The sequence below is a fragment of the Phodopus roborovskii genome, unplaced genomic scaffold, assembly GCF_943737965.1.
Source record: "Phodopus roborovskii unplaced genomic scaffold, PHOROB, whole genome shotgun sequence".
Lineage (NCBI taxonomy): Eukaryota > Metazoa > Chordata > Mammalia > Rodentia > Cricetidae > Phodopus > Phodopus roborovskii.
In genome coordinates, this window is record NW_026126603.1 from 4,549,400 (window position 1) to 4,562,798 (window position 13,399).

Genomic DNA, 13,399 nt, shown 5'->3' on the forward strand with positions numbered 1-13,399 from the left:
TGCTCGGGAAGCCACAGGTTCACCTGTGAACTCAATACAAATTTACAGAGGGCCAGCACATCCCCAGCTTCCACTTGCAGCCTGACATCTCTAGAGGGGCTCCTCCCAACCCACATCTACAACTAAAAGGATCTTTTCTGGTTTGGAATTCCCTCTGTTCACCTGAAGCAGTAACAGTTTAAGGTTGAGCTATCCCTAGCCTAGAAATCTAAGGTGATATTTATCAGTTCTTGCATTCCCAAGGTAAATTATGAAGGTAGCTAACTTTGCTGCAAAATAGTTTAAAATTAATGATTATTCAATATTAATTTATGCTAGACCAAACATGTGTCCTCCAGCACTGACTTTCTTTCCATTCAGAGGAGCTGACACCATCAGTTTGATATCTGGCTTTATGGTCTACATGTACCCTAAGCTAATCAGGCTGGAGTTCTTCGGTTTAGCCATGAAGAGGCATCGGGGCCAACATGATACTTGGCTGATATTTGGAAGTGAGTGCTACTGTTTCCTACAGTCCAGAAGAGACAGACAGCAAGCTCTCACTCCTTGGTCACCTTCTGGTAATTGGAACCAACAAACTCTGATAGTTCAGGTTGATATGAACCTGGAATTAGTCTATCTAGTAGCCAATTGCAAAGTTGTTTTGGTTCCCTTGGGACTTCAAGGTCTCAAAATTAATCTGGTAGCTGCCACCCAGCCAGTCCTCATAGCCAAGCACCAGATCACCTGGGATTGAGGCCCAGTTGTGTCAAAGTTCACAACACAGCTCAGGCTGATATGCTTCCTCCTGTATGCTGTCTTGAGTTTAGCACCCCCTCCCACACACACACATACATGCATCCCAGTGTTAGGAGAAAAGGATGAACACAAGGTCAGCTTCAGTCCTTATGGAGATGATCTTCCACGGTGAACTCAGTGCCTAGGGCATTGTCTGTGCTTCACTTCTCTGGAAATACCAGTCAGTACTCAGTCTATCTGCACTTGTTTTCCAGGGTGCCATTCACTTTGATGGTCTCTGAATTGGAAAAGCCTGAGCTATTGAATTCCATTCCATTCTCAAACTTGTTTCTCAAACCAAGTTTTATTAATCCAAAGCCTATTCCTTGACAAAGACAACCCTGGCAGACTTGCCAGCATATGTGAGAGGCATAGCCATCACCTCTAAGGAGGTGATGGCAAGAGCAAGAGAAGATAAAGCAGGATCTCAGTTCTTTGAAAGTTTTAGATAAGATGTTTTGATCATGTTTACCCCATCTCCCCCAGCTTCTAAAGGGTGTAAGCTCCTGAGGCAGTAATGACGACAAGGAAACTGCGTTTTCTGGACTCATGGGACAGCTACACAAACAAACTCATAACAGCAGTGACAACAGGTACAAAGTCTGTGCAAGTCCAAGCGAGAAGAAATCCTAAGAAAGAGAAAGAAATTGAGCACACAATCTTACCCCAAACCTTGGAGCTACCAGAAACTGAGAGCTTCTGGGAAAGGGAGAGACAGTTTCCCTTAAGAGTGGATCACCTAATTTTTTTTTTTTTTTTAGTTTTTAAGAGCAGTGGTATGCAGTAAATGTTTAATTGTTGACTCTCAGAGCTAGGGATGGAATGCTGCAAGCTATCTGTGGCATAAACATCTCAAATAGAGATAGCATACTATTGACCTGAGATTACCAACTATATATGTTCAGTAGGGCTGTGTGTGACCAGCTCTCCAGGGCTATTACTAACAGGTCCTAATACCTTATTATAGCATCTCTGTGGTCAGTTACAGAGATGTCTGTGAGGTCTCTCCATTGAGATTCTGGTGTATCTGCAGCTACCAGGAGCTTTTACATGGAAAAATTACCATGCAACTACATTTAAATGTATGATCATTTCATCTTATATGTTACAAGGTAAGATCATGTCGCCAAAACCAATAATTTTAATTAATAGTCAGTGGAGTCTAAAGGTCTAGCTAAGATGAATCCAGAACTATCTGTTAATCAGATTCCCAATTGAAGAATTATTTTAAAACCAATGGAAACTTTGGTCATGGGAAAAGCACACACACACTCCAGGAATCCGGCTTATTAGAACTAGTCTCATGACATATCTGGGCCCCAGGGTCAGTGTTAAGTGCCCTGGCAGTGAGTGATGGATTCTTCAAAATTTTCTGGTTTTGGAGTATCTAATTGTGAGCTTTGCAGACCACAGATCATGTTCTCTACCCGTGTTTAGAAAAGTAATCTCACTCAAGATCCCAGAAATAAGAAAAAACAAAACAAACAAACAAAACAAAAAACTGAGACACTATCAGTCCATAAATGATTCCTATTTTTTGGTGAAAGTGAAAACCCATAAAGAAATATCCCATTAAGGAATTTTAAAGTATATTACCAATTAAGGAGAAGATTTTAGTTTGTTTTAGTTATTTCTTCCTTTCTTTCTTTATTTATTTTAGCATATCAATCATACTTATAATAACACCTCCAGAAGTAAAGGTAAATTCTAGTCTGGGTTATTTATATTAGTACAATTGTATAGTTTTGTCCTACTCAAGCTCCATAATATGACAGCTTTTGCTTTGTTACCATGTTTTAATGACATCAAATTATTTTTACTGATAACAGAGCAAGAAAACTTATAGCCCAAAATGAGATCCTTTATGTTGGGATTTTTCTTTAATATAAAACAGAGGAGAGAACTGTCATCAAACATCTTGAACAGCTTTTGTAAGAATTTTTTATGTCACCCTTCTTGGGATATACCAATATTCGTGAAAACTATGAGATATAAAAGAACCAAATGCTAATGTTAAAACAAGCTGAACTATCCTCAATAAAACTGTGGGAAACGAACAGCTAGGTTTATTAAAGAGGGATAACATGAATCTGGTCATGAAAGACAGGAAACAGAACATGTTTCAGCATGAAAATCCCAGTGAGAGTCAGATGGTTCAACTGCAAACAGATGAGTATTTAGGAGCAAATTGCTGCTGAGACTAGACAAGACCAAGGAAGGAAATCAATCCTGCAACTTCCTTCTTCTCAGTTCATAACAAATTATGTGAAGACTCAATGTTTTCTTTTCTACACTGTTTTTCATATGGAAACTTTTAAAGCCACAGGCATGGACCTGTGATATAACCAGAAAAACATAAAACCTGGAGGTATCCAAAAAACCACCCATGTGCAACCCGAGCACAGGTGCTGAGCAAGGCCATGCCTCATGTGCCTGATCTGGCAAGCAAGCGTCACAGGCCTGTCCTCTCTATTCTCACCACTCTGTGGATGACAGTCCTAGGATCACCAGGTACTTGTTAGAAATCCAGACTCCTTTGGTCCCATGTTGTTTGGATGATTGTATTATATTCTGTGTGCTGCACAGTCCTAGAAACCTTGAATCAAGGGACTCTTTCATTCAAAATGGAGGAGTCTCCTAGACAAATGGCTTTCCCTTCCTATCTTATCAGTTTGTGGAAGTCAGAAGCATGGAAAAACAACAGAATATTTATTTAAGATTTATGTTTAAGGTATTTATAGTGCTCCATCACAATATGATTTAAATACCATAAAAGTCAACTGTAGAAGGTAATTGCATTACCTTGTCTTTATTACTGACAACATGTTTTCTTCTGTTTTTTGTTTTGGTTTGGTTTTGATTTATGTTTTGGGCCTTTTGTCCATTTTTAGATTGGATTACTTGTGTTTGGCTTGTTCTATTAACTTATGATTTTTTTATTTTACATATTTCTTACATGTTTTTCCTATTAACTCCCTGTTACATGCATATTGGATATTTTCTTCATCTCTATGTCTTCATCTCTAATGTCTTCTCACTTTCTTAATTATAAGTCTTTATTGAATACAACCAATTTAAGGAGTTAATATAAATTTAATAAATACAAGCTGATGACATGTTAGAATTTTGCCTTGTAATACCTCCCAAGAATGGTGTTTATGATTCAGGCAGCTTCCTGGGAAAGAATGCATGAGAGAATAAGTCTTTCTGAGGATCTGCAAATTCCCAAAGCAACAGGAGAAGTTATAAAAAGAACGGCACTAGACCATTTCCATGGGAACATCCTCATGACTCCTATTATCTTTATTAAGTAAGAAAATAATCTAGTGCATAGCCATCTAACATTTGCAGGGGGAAAAGGATACTTTCTTTCCTAACTTCTGATACTTTGTGCTGAGTGTGTGTGTGTGTGTGTGTGTGTGTGTGTGTGTGTTATGTCTAAGTATATGTGGCTGCGTTTATGTCTGTGTGTATGTGTTGTATGTGTGTGTGTTTATGTCACATATGCTTGCATAATGTGTATGTGTGAATGTATGTTTTTGTGTATGCATGCATATATTTTTGTGTCTATGTATATGTGTGTGGTATTGAGAATATCTGTTTTTGTGTATGTGTATATAGGACTGTCTGTGTATGTCTATGTGTGTATGTGCCTGCGTATAGATGTGTGTGTGTGTGTGTGTGTGTGTGTGTGTGTGTGTGTGTGTGTGTGTGTGTGGTATGTAAGAATATCTGTTTTTGTGTATGAGTGTATATTTATGTCATATGTATCTATGTGTGTGTGTGTGTGTCTATGTGTATATGTTTGTATATGTGCCTGCTGTATGCATGTGTCTACTGGTTAGATTTGTAGAGCTGGTTTTCTCCTGTCTTCACATGGTCTCTGTAAGTTCTGGTCACTGAACTCAAACCATCAGTCCTGTTACTTCCTTTACCCACTGAACCTTCCTGCAGGCCCACCATGGGCTGACTTAACCATTCTGCCAAGAAGCACACGCTTCGGAGTTTACTCATTAACAGTGGCCGTAGGTTTTACTCCTCAGAACACACTGTTTCCATTCAGCTCAGTTGTTGCAAGATGAATGGACACTGACTGTGTATTCATCCATCCTGTTAACTCTCTAATGTTCTAAACTCTCCAGTACTAAAATGAAATCTGTAGATAACATCTCATTTCTCTTCCCAGGGTGATCCATGTGTCCCTCTTGGGAACTTCTTGTTACCTAGATTCTCTGTAGGATTATAGTCTGGTTATCCTTTGCTTTACATCTAATATCCACTTCGAGTGACTTGTTTATACATATTTTGAAAGGTTATCATATTGTTCCTTACTGGTAATGTTTCTTTTCATTGCTCGATGCTAATTTTTTTCTGTTCCCTCTCTCTTACTCTCAGTGGATATTTGTTCATTTCATTGTATTGATTTGGTTGCTCATTTATAAGGGACTTGTATGTGTGATACTTAAAATGGTTCTTTATCCTTTGTAACTTATATTTGTTATAAATGCTTTCTCCATTCCTTTTTTTTTTACTCTTTAGGGTACCTTTTCCACCTGACCCAGAAATTTGTGTTTGATAACATTATGACAAAGCAAAACAAATGACCAAATGATAACAAACAAAAATATGCCAGTAATTTTATACCTTTAAAGGATCACTTCTTGAAAATATATCCTATATCATCCTCCTAGATTCTCTGTACTAGTAGTGACCTAGCAGTACTTACATATGTGGTTTAAGCCATATCAGCCCAGAATTGTCTTTGCAAATGCTTTTCAGTCCTTCATGTGTCTGAAAGTTTCCCTTCCATAAAACCTTACTACCAAAGTCTTAACCAACATGTAACTAATTAGTTTTTTAAATCCATTTGATTAAATGCCACATGAGAGACTAACCTTCCAATTTCTCCAGCAGTTTGCAATCAAAGGCAACTCAAAGAAAATAAAGAAGCTCGTGTCTAGAAGTCTCAATGGAAGTTTCACTGTTCACCCTGGCATACAGACCTAGCTAATGAATGAGTTGGTTATTTTTTTTTCTTCCTCTCAAATTCTCAGAGCCAAAATTCTTCAAAAACAACAAAATGTTTGCTACTTTACCTAGCAGAAAGAACTCACTCTAATTGCCATGCCCTGGAAGTAGTGTTCAATAGACCCAATCTTCTACTTGCCTTTCCAAACCTGGATCTTGCTCTTCTCTGTCCTGACATTGGTGTCTGGGGGCAGAGCCCTAGAGGCTATCTGAGCCATTTCTTGTGCTCCACCTTTCTCAGGTGTTTAGTGTTTGACCAGTAAGGACTCTGATAGGAGAACAGAGATAAAGGGGGTAGACTTGAGCTTGAGATGCATAATGCCCTGTTTTCCTTTCTGCTTGGAGGTTTCTGACTGGCTAGGTGGCTTGTCCACACCAACACCCTCTCCTCAGTTCTGTCTCTGTTTCCTGGGATTCGGATCCGGGAGTACTAATGGCTCTACTATTATCAACTATGTTACTGCACTGCTCTGAGCTTCCTCTTTGCAAATAGTCCCTTTGCAAGTAAACTCTCGTGGAACTATTCTCATTTGCGAGAGCCATCTGTTTCCTTTTGGGACTCTGGCTAGTACAGATTTAATAGCCATGCCTGTGTGCAAAAGGAGAACCAAAACAAAGCATTAAAGCATACTACAATGAAAGTTTTTCTCTCAGGCTCATGGATGAAGCACAGAGAGGCACATGTGTTCCTTCCTGAGGAGCTCAGACAATGATCAAGGCATACACTCACTCTGTGGGGCTTTTCAGATGTATGAAAAAGTGAACACAAGATTACCTGTTTCTCTGAAAGACAGGTACTCTGTACCAGGACTGGGTTGTAGACTTCAGATGTTGACTGACAGCTGTATTTCATGCTGTAAAGTATGCTGTAAAGCACTGTCTCTTTACAGTCCCTTGGGTCTTCTTGTCAACTCACCAATAGTCACTACCATACCTCAAAGTTAAAATGAGACATCACTGTTATATATTTTATTCGTGAGCCAATGAATTCTAGCTATGAACGGAATTCTCAAATTTTCCCTTACTATTTTTTCTTTCTTCCCTTTGTCCAAAAATGACAGATACTTTTGATGGTAATACATTGATTTCATACTCAACATTCTATCACTCTCTTATTTTCTTAATTCGTGAGTATTAAAACTTAAAATGTCCCCTATTTAGTAGCTCACATGAAACTGGAAGGCAGTTACTAGCCTAAAAATTACAATTATTATTAGAATGTGAATAAATGTATGTCAGTATGCTATAAGAAAATACCATTTCTCAGATAGGGCATGGTTTTCTTATAAACAAGCTTCATAGTTTATGGTCCACCAGGAGAAATGTCTCCACACTAAGTTGAATTTAACACTACAGGGAAAGTGCTTCAATCCATATAGCCTGTTAACTAAAATTACCAGTTGGAAATAAGCAGGGTATCTGGACAGGGGAGGAGTTGTGGTTGCTCTCCCATTGTGTCCTAGCTGTGCCATGACAGGCGAGGGATACTTAGCCTGAGATCCCCTTGCTCCTCAATGCACTCATTGTTGCTGCTGATGGAAAACACAATGGGGAAATGAGGGCCACCCATCATCCCATCCCCACCCCCAGTACATCATGGCTTCTTCCTTCCTTTAGCTGATGGTGGTAATGAACCTCAGGATTCCTATAACTCGGTAAGCAGCAGATCATATGGTTAAATAGCTGACAATCTGAAGGCTTCCACATAAAACCACACGGGATCTTTTTCTAATAGGCCATTCTGCTATGTTAGTCTTGCTTCTGAGACAGGACCAGACAACTAAATCTTTACTGCTGAAGCATTTCACCCTAAGAACTTAAACTGCTGCCCAGAACATATACCACCATTGTTCACTGATAATTCCAGTGGTAAAGATTAAGTTAAATTTTTTAACAGAAAATACCAGGAATTCTATGGTACTTAATAGTGAGTATTTCAGGGCCACACGCCCCACCTACATCTGGAGGAAGATGTGAGTATTTGAGCTCTGTACTGGACAGCCTGCTCTCTAGGCCTTAGCCCAGAGAGGCACATCCTCTACCCCAACCCATCTACCCCAGCCCCAGGGACCAGGCAGTAACATTTTCCTCACTCACACCCAACTATCCTCCCCACTACATCAGCTACCTATATCTGTACCCGTTGGTGCTCCATCTGCACCAATTGAAGAGAGAAATATGTAGATGGCAGTATAAGAAAACATTCAACAACATAAAGAGCAACATGGCCACATCGGAGTCTAGTAGTTTTACAACCTGAACATCCCAATGCAGATGAAGAAGAAGAAAATAGCCTACAAATTACTTTATGAAGGTGATAAAGGACTTTAAAGAGGAAACAAGAAAGTCCCTCAAAGAAATGGGGGAGGGAACAAGCAAAATAGGAAAATATGGAACAAATCAATAAATACCTTAAAGAAAGTCATGAAAGCAAGAAAAAAATCGAGAGAAAAAGCCTATGACTTGACAACTCAAATAGAGGCAATAAAGAAAATACAAACCAAGGGAATTCTGGAAGTGGAAAATCTGGGTAAACAAACAGGAACTATAGATGCAAGTATAAACAACAGAATGCAAGAGATGGAAGAGAGAATCTCAGGCATTGAAGATATAACAGAGTAAACAGATTCATTGGTCAAAGAAAATGTTAAGTTCAACAAATTCTTAACATAAAACACCCAGGAAATCTGGAACACCATGAAAACACCAAACCTAAGAATAATAGGGATAGAAGGAGAATTCCACACTCCTATGAACACCTGATTTTTTTTTTTTTACAAAGAAGCCAAAATTGTACAATAAAAAAAGAAAGCCAGCACAAATGGTGGTGGCATAATTAGATGTCAACATGTAGAGGAATGCAAATAGATCCATATCTTTCCCCATACACAAAACACAAGTTTAAGTAGATCAAAGACCTCAACATAAATCCAGTTACACTGAACCTGACAGAAGAGAAAGTGGGAAGTAGCCATGAACACATGGGCACAGGAGACCACTTCCTAAATAGAACACCAGTAGCACAGACTCTGAGAGCAACAATCAAGAAACAGGACTTCCTGAAACTGAGAAACTTCTGTAAGGCAAAGGATACAATCAGTTAGGGAAAATGGCAGTTTACAGAATGGGAAAAGATCTTCACCAACCCCACATCTGACAGAGGGCTGATCTCCACAATATATGAACAACTCAAGAAACTAGATACCAAAATACCAAGCAAAACACTTTAAAATTGGGGTATAGATCTAAACAGAGTATTCTCAACAGAGGAAACTCAAATGGCCAAAAGAAACATCTTTAGTCACCACGGAAATGCAAATCAAAAGGACTCTGATATACCATCTAACCCCTATCAGAATGGTTAACTGATGGTAGATGTCACTCTGTAAACATGTTTCTCTTATTGGTTAATGAATAAAGCACTGTTGGCCAATAGGAAAGCAAGAAAGGTGGGACTAGGAGACAAGGAGGACCGGGAAGTGGTAGGGAGGAGATTCAACATGGAGGACAGAGAGAGTAGAACGCCAGGTCCTCTTTCCAGTAAGATGAGACCATGTGGAAATACTTAGGTTAATAGAAATGGGTAATATTTAAGACAGATCTAGCTGATAAGAAAGTAGTAACTGGCCTACAGATATGTGTGTGTGTGTGTGTGTGTGTGTGTGTGTGTAGCTTTATATCAAATACAGCATCTCTGTGTGTTATTTGGGGCTGGCACAGTGGTGGGGGCTGGACCAGGCCAGCAGGAAAAACCACTTTTAACAAAATGGACTCTGTTTTGCAAGAGAGAAACAGAAATTTGTGTGGCTCCTTTAACAGTGTTTTCCTGACTCAGCATAAATGGCAAAAAAAAAAAAAAAAAAAAAAAAAAAAAAGTAATGCTTTTAAAGAGCTCTGCTAACAAATTAATGGTGTGTACAAGAGCTGACAATGGCAGGGACCACATCTCCAAGCTGTCAGCATGCTGCTGGATGGCAACATAGACCAAGGCAATGAGCACAGCTCTCAGTTCTGGCAGTAAAGGTACCTGCCGCCATCTTGGATAGACCATGGCTAATACAGCTATGGCTTTCATTTGACCAATCTTGTTTACCAGATAAAGACTTGTGGCCAGAAAAAGGTAAAGATTAACTGTAAAGACAGACTCAGATTAAGAAAACCACTAAAGGTTTACAGTGTGTTTTAAAATATATGAAGGCTTGGGAGAGGAAAAAAAAATAGGATACAATGGTTTAAAAAAGAATAATAAAAAGAAAGAGTAGGTGGGTATTGTGGCACATGCCTTTAATTCCAGCACTCAGGAGACAGAGGCAAGCAGATCTCTGTGATTTCAAAGTAAACCTGGTGTACAGAGTTAATTTTAGGACATATAAAAGTTACACAGAGAAACCCTGTCTCAAAAAATGAAAAAAAATAGAAGTAGAAGAAATATAGTAATAAAAATCCAAATAAAGATGGAAAGCACAAAAAGAGACTGGATACTGTCTGGTATTGTGTTGTCTTCAAATTGTTTGACTGCTAAGGAAGCAACAACAACTGTTAAAAGAAATACTGCTGGATTAATTCAATTTATGTATTTTAAATACGCTTTGACTTCAAAATTTAAGTCTAAGGACAGGTTACTGGCGAAAAGGATTTCTAGTTTTGTTTCCACAGAAAATGAAAAGCTGTGAATCCCTTTCAGACTAACATGGTTTGATCAAGCAAGACCCTCTGAAGCAGTGTCCCAGGTGATCCACCATTCAAAACAGCTTGGACAGACTTGCAGACAACTACAGCCAGGATTTCTGTGTCTTCTTAGGATTCCCATGACAGCACCCCCCCCCCACCACCAAAAGAGAGCAGTTTGGAAAGAACAACAACCAAATTCCCAAATATTGTTCATAAATGTTTGTTTTCATTTAAATAGGCTTGGTTATTAAATGGTGAATGATCACAACCAGTCTCTTTCTAAAGGTTAAAAGGGATGATGGTATAGATATGAATAATTTGTTTTAAAATGGATTTTCATTTATTGATACAATTTAAGGTCATTTTGTGATATGTATATTTCTTCTCTTGTTTATGTATTGTGTTTATATACTCATTTAGAAATATAATGTATAGTCTAGAATAGATTATAGATAATTAATTATGATAGTCAAAACTTAGAGTTAAGTTAGTTAGGGTTCTAGATATATAGAGAGATATTTAAGATGAACAGGCATTCTTCACATCTTTCAAAGATCTACAGAATATGGCATTTACAATGATTTAGGGATTTTCCTAATGGTGAGACATAAATGCTCCCGGCAACACCACCTGCATCAGAAAGGAAGATGGACATTGAAGAAACCCTTTATGGAGTTTGATTTCAATATGGCAATACTAGCCATTTGGGCAAGATACTGCTCTTTTCTGGACTGTTTGACTTTATGCTGTATAAACTATACATGTAGGACCCACAGGAAAGTGACTGGTGATACAAGATGGACATTGCTACAGGATTCCTGCTTTATGGAAGAATCTGCCAGACATTCTGCAGGACACAGAGAAAAGTGACTGGCAAACTGCCAATACAGGTGGACTGTTTAGCTTCCTTCTTTGCTGAGGAGTCTGCGAGACACACTATGGCCTATAGGCTGAAAAACTTCAGGTGCCTGACCAGGCAGTGAGTTGTCTCTATCATTTCTAGAGTTTATATATTATCCTTCTGTGGTCTTTGATGGAGTTGAATACAGATAGTTATGGTTATAGTTTTCCTTAGTTAGGATTAAAGATAAGTTACATATAAGACTTTAGACTCACAAAGATAGGATAGATGATAGAATATTTTCTTTAAATCTTACTAAATGTTAATGGGAAAAATATTGTTAACAGTGATTTTTATTGGATAAGTGTTGTGTGATGTATTTTTCTGTGCTAAGGTTAAAACTCTTTATTTTAGACAGTAAAGAGATGATGTGAGATGTCATTCTGCAAACATGTTTCTCTTATTGGTTAATGAATAAAGCACTGTTGGCCAATAGGAAAGCAAGATAGGTGGGACTAGGAGACAAGGAAGTTTTGGGGCCAGGTAGGAGGAGATTCAACATGGAGGACAAAGAGAGTAGAACTCTGTACCCTCTCTCTGGTAAGCCAAGACCAAGTGGAAATTTTGATAATAGAAATGGGTCAATATTTAAAAGAGAGCTATCCAGTAACACGCTAACAGCATTACCTCAATACAGTGTCTCTGTGTGTTATTTGGGGCTGGCACAGCTGTGGGACCAGGCAGGTGGAAAAAATGCTCATAACAGCTAACATCAAAAACACTGATGACAGCTTATGATGAAGATGATGTGGACTAAAGAGAGTACTCTTCCATTACTGGTGGGAGCACACACGTTTATAGCCACTTTGTAAATCATTATGGTGGTTACTCAGAAAATTGGGGATCAATCTACCTCAAGATCCAGCAATAACATTCTTGTGCACATATCCAAAGGATGCACAATTATACCTCAACTATGTTCATAGCAGCATTATTTGTAATAGCCAGAATCTGGAAACAACCTAAATGCCCTTCCATTGAAGAATGGGTGAAGAAAATGTGGTACATTTACACAATGGAGTATTGCTCAGTGGTAACAATGATATCTTGAAATTTTAAGGCAAATGGATGGAACTAGAAAAAAAATCCTGATTGAAGTAACCTAGACCCAGAAAGACAAACATGGTATGTACTCATGCATAAGTGATACTATTTGTAAAGCAAATGATAACCAGACTCTAATGCACAACCACAAATAAGCTAGGTAAAAATGGGGACCCTAAGAGTGACACACATGGAGGACCCAGGAAGGGAAAAAGTTTAAGATCTCCTGGGTAAACTGGGGGTGTTAGAACGAAGGGAAGGGGAGATGGGAATATGAGGGCTTGAGATGACTGAGTTGGGGGTAAGACAGAGAAGGGGAACAAAGAAAAAGTTATCCTGATGGATCCATTATGGGGTTAAGAAACCTGATGCTACAGAAATTCTCAGGAATCCACAAAAGTTATCCCAGCTAAGACTCCTACCAATAGTGGAGAGGGTGACTGAATGGGTGCTCCTCTTTAATCAGACTAGTGACTACTCTTAATTATCATCATAGAACCTACATCCAGTAACTGATGGAAGCAGATGCAATGACATACAAGCACTGGAGTGAGCTCCTGGAGTTCAGCTGAAGAGAGGGAGGAGAGATCATATGAACAGGGGGGTCAAGAGCATGATGGGGAAACCACAGAGACAGATGACATTACTGAGTGGATTATGGACTGATAGCTAAAGAATCTGCTTGGGACTGAACTAGACTCTCTGAATGTGGGTCTCAGTTATGTGGCTTGATCTGTAGTAGGACCTCTCCTAAGTGCATGAGCTGGCTTTTTGGAGACAATGCGTACAACAGGATTGATGCTCCCTCAAAAATGAAAGAAAATCAGGTTCTTGTGTAGCTTAGTTCCAAAACAAGAACATGTGTTCAATACTTTGAAACTAGCCTCTGAGACCATGGGCAGGGAACTCAATAAAGACAAATCTGGACCCAGAGTAAATTGGAGACAGTAAATATGTGAGGTGGTAAGCTATTAAATT

The 13,399-nt window shown here is 38.8% G+C and overlaps 1 protein-coding gene across 2 annotated transcripts in view; it reads right to left on the minus strand.

Moving 5' to 3' along the window:
• Inpp4b (inositol polyphosphate-4-phosphatase type II B) overlaps positions 1-13,399 on the minus strand; it is a 330,540-nt gene that overhangs the window by 245,599 nt on the left and 71,542 nt on the right. The gene's annotated exons all lie outside the window — the stretch shown is intronic.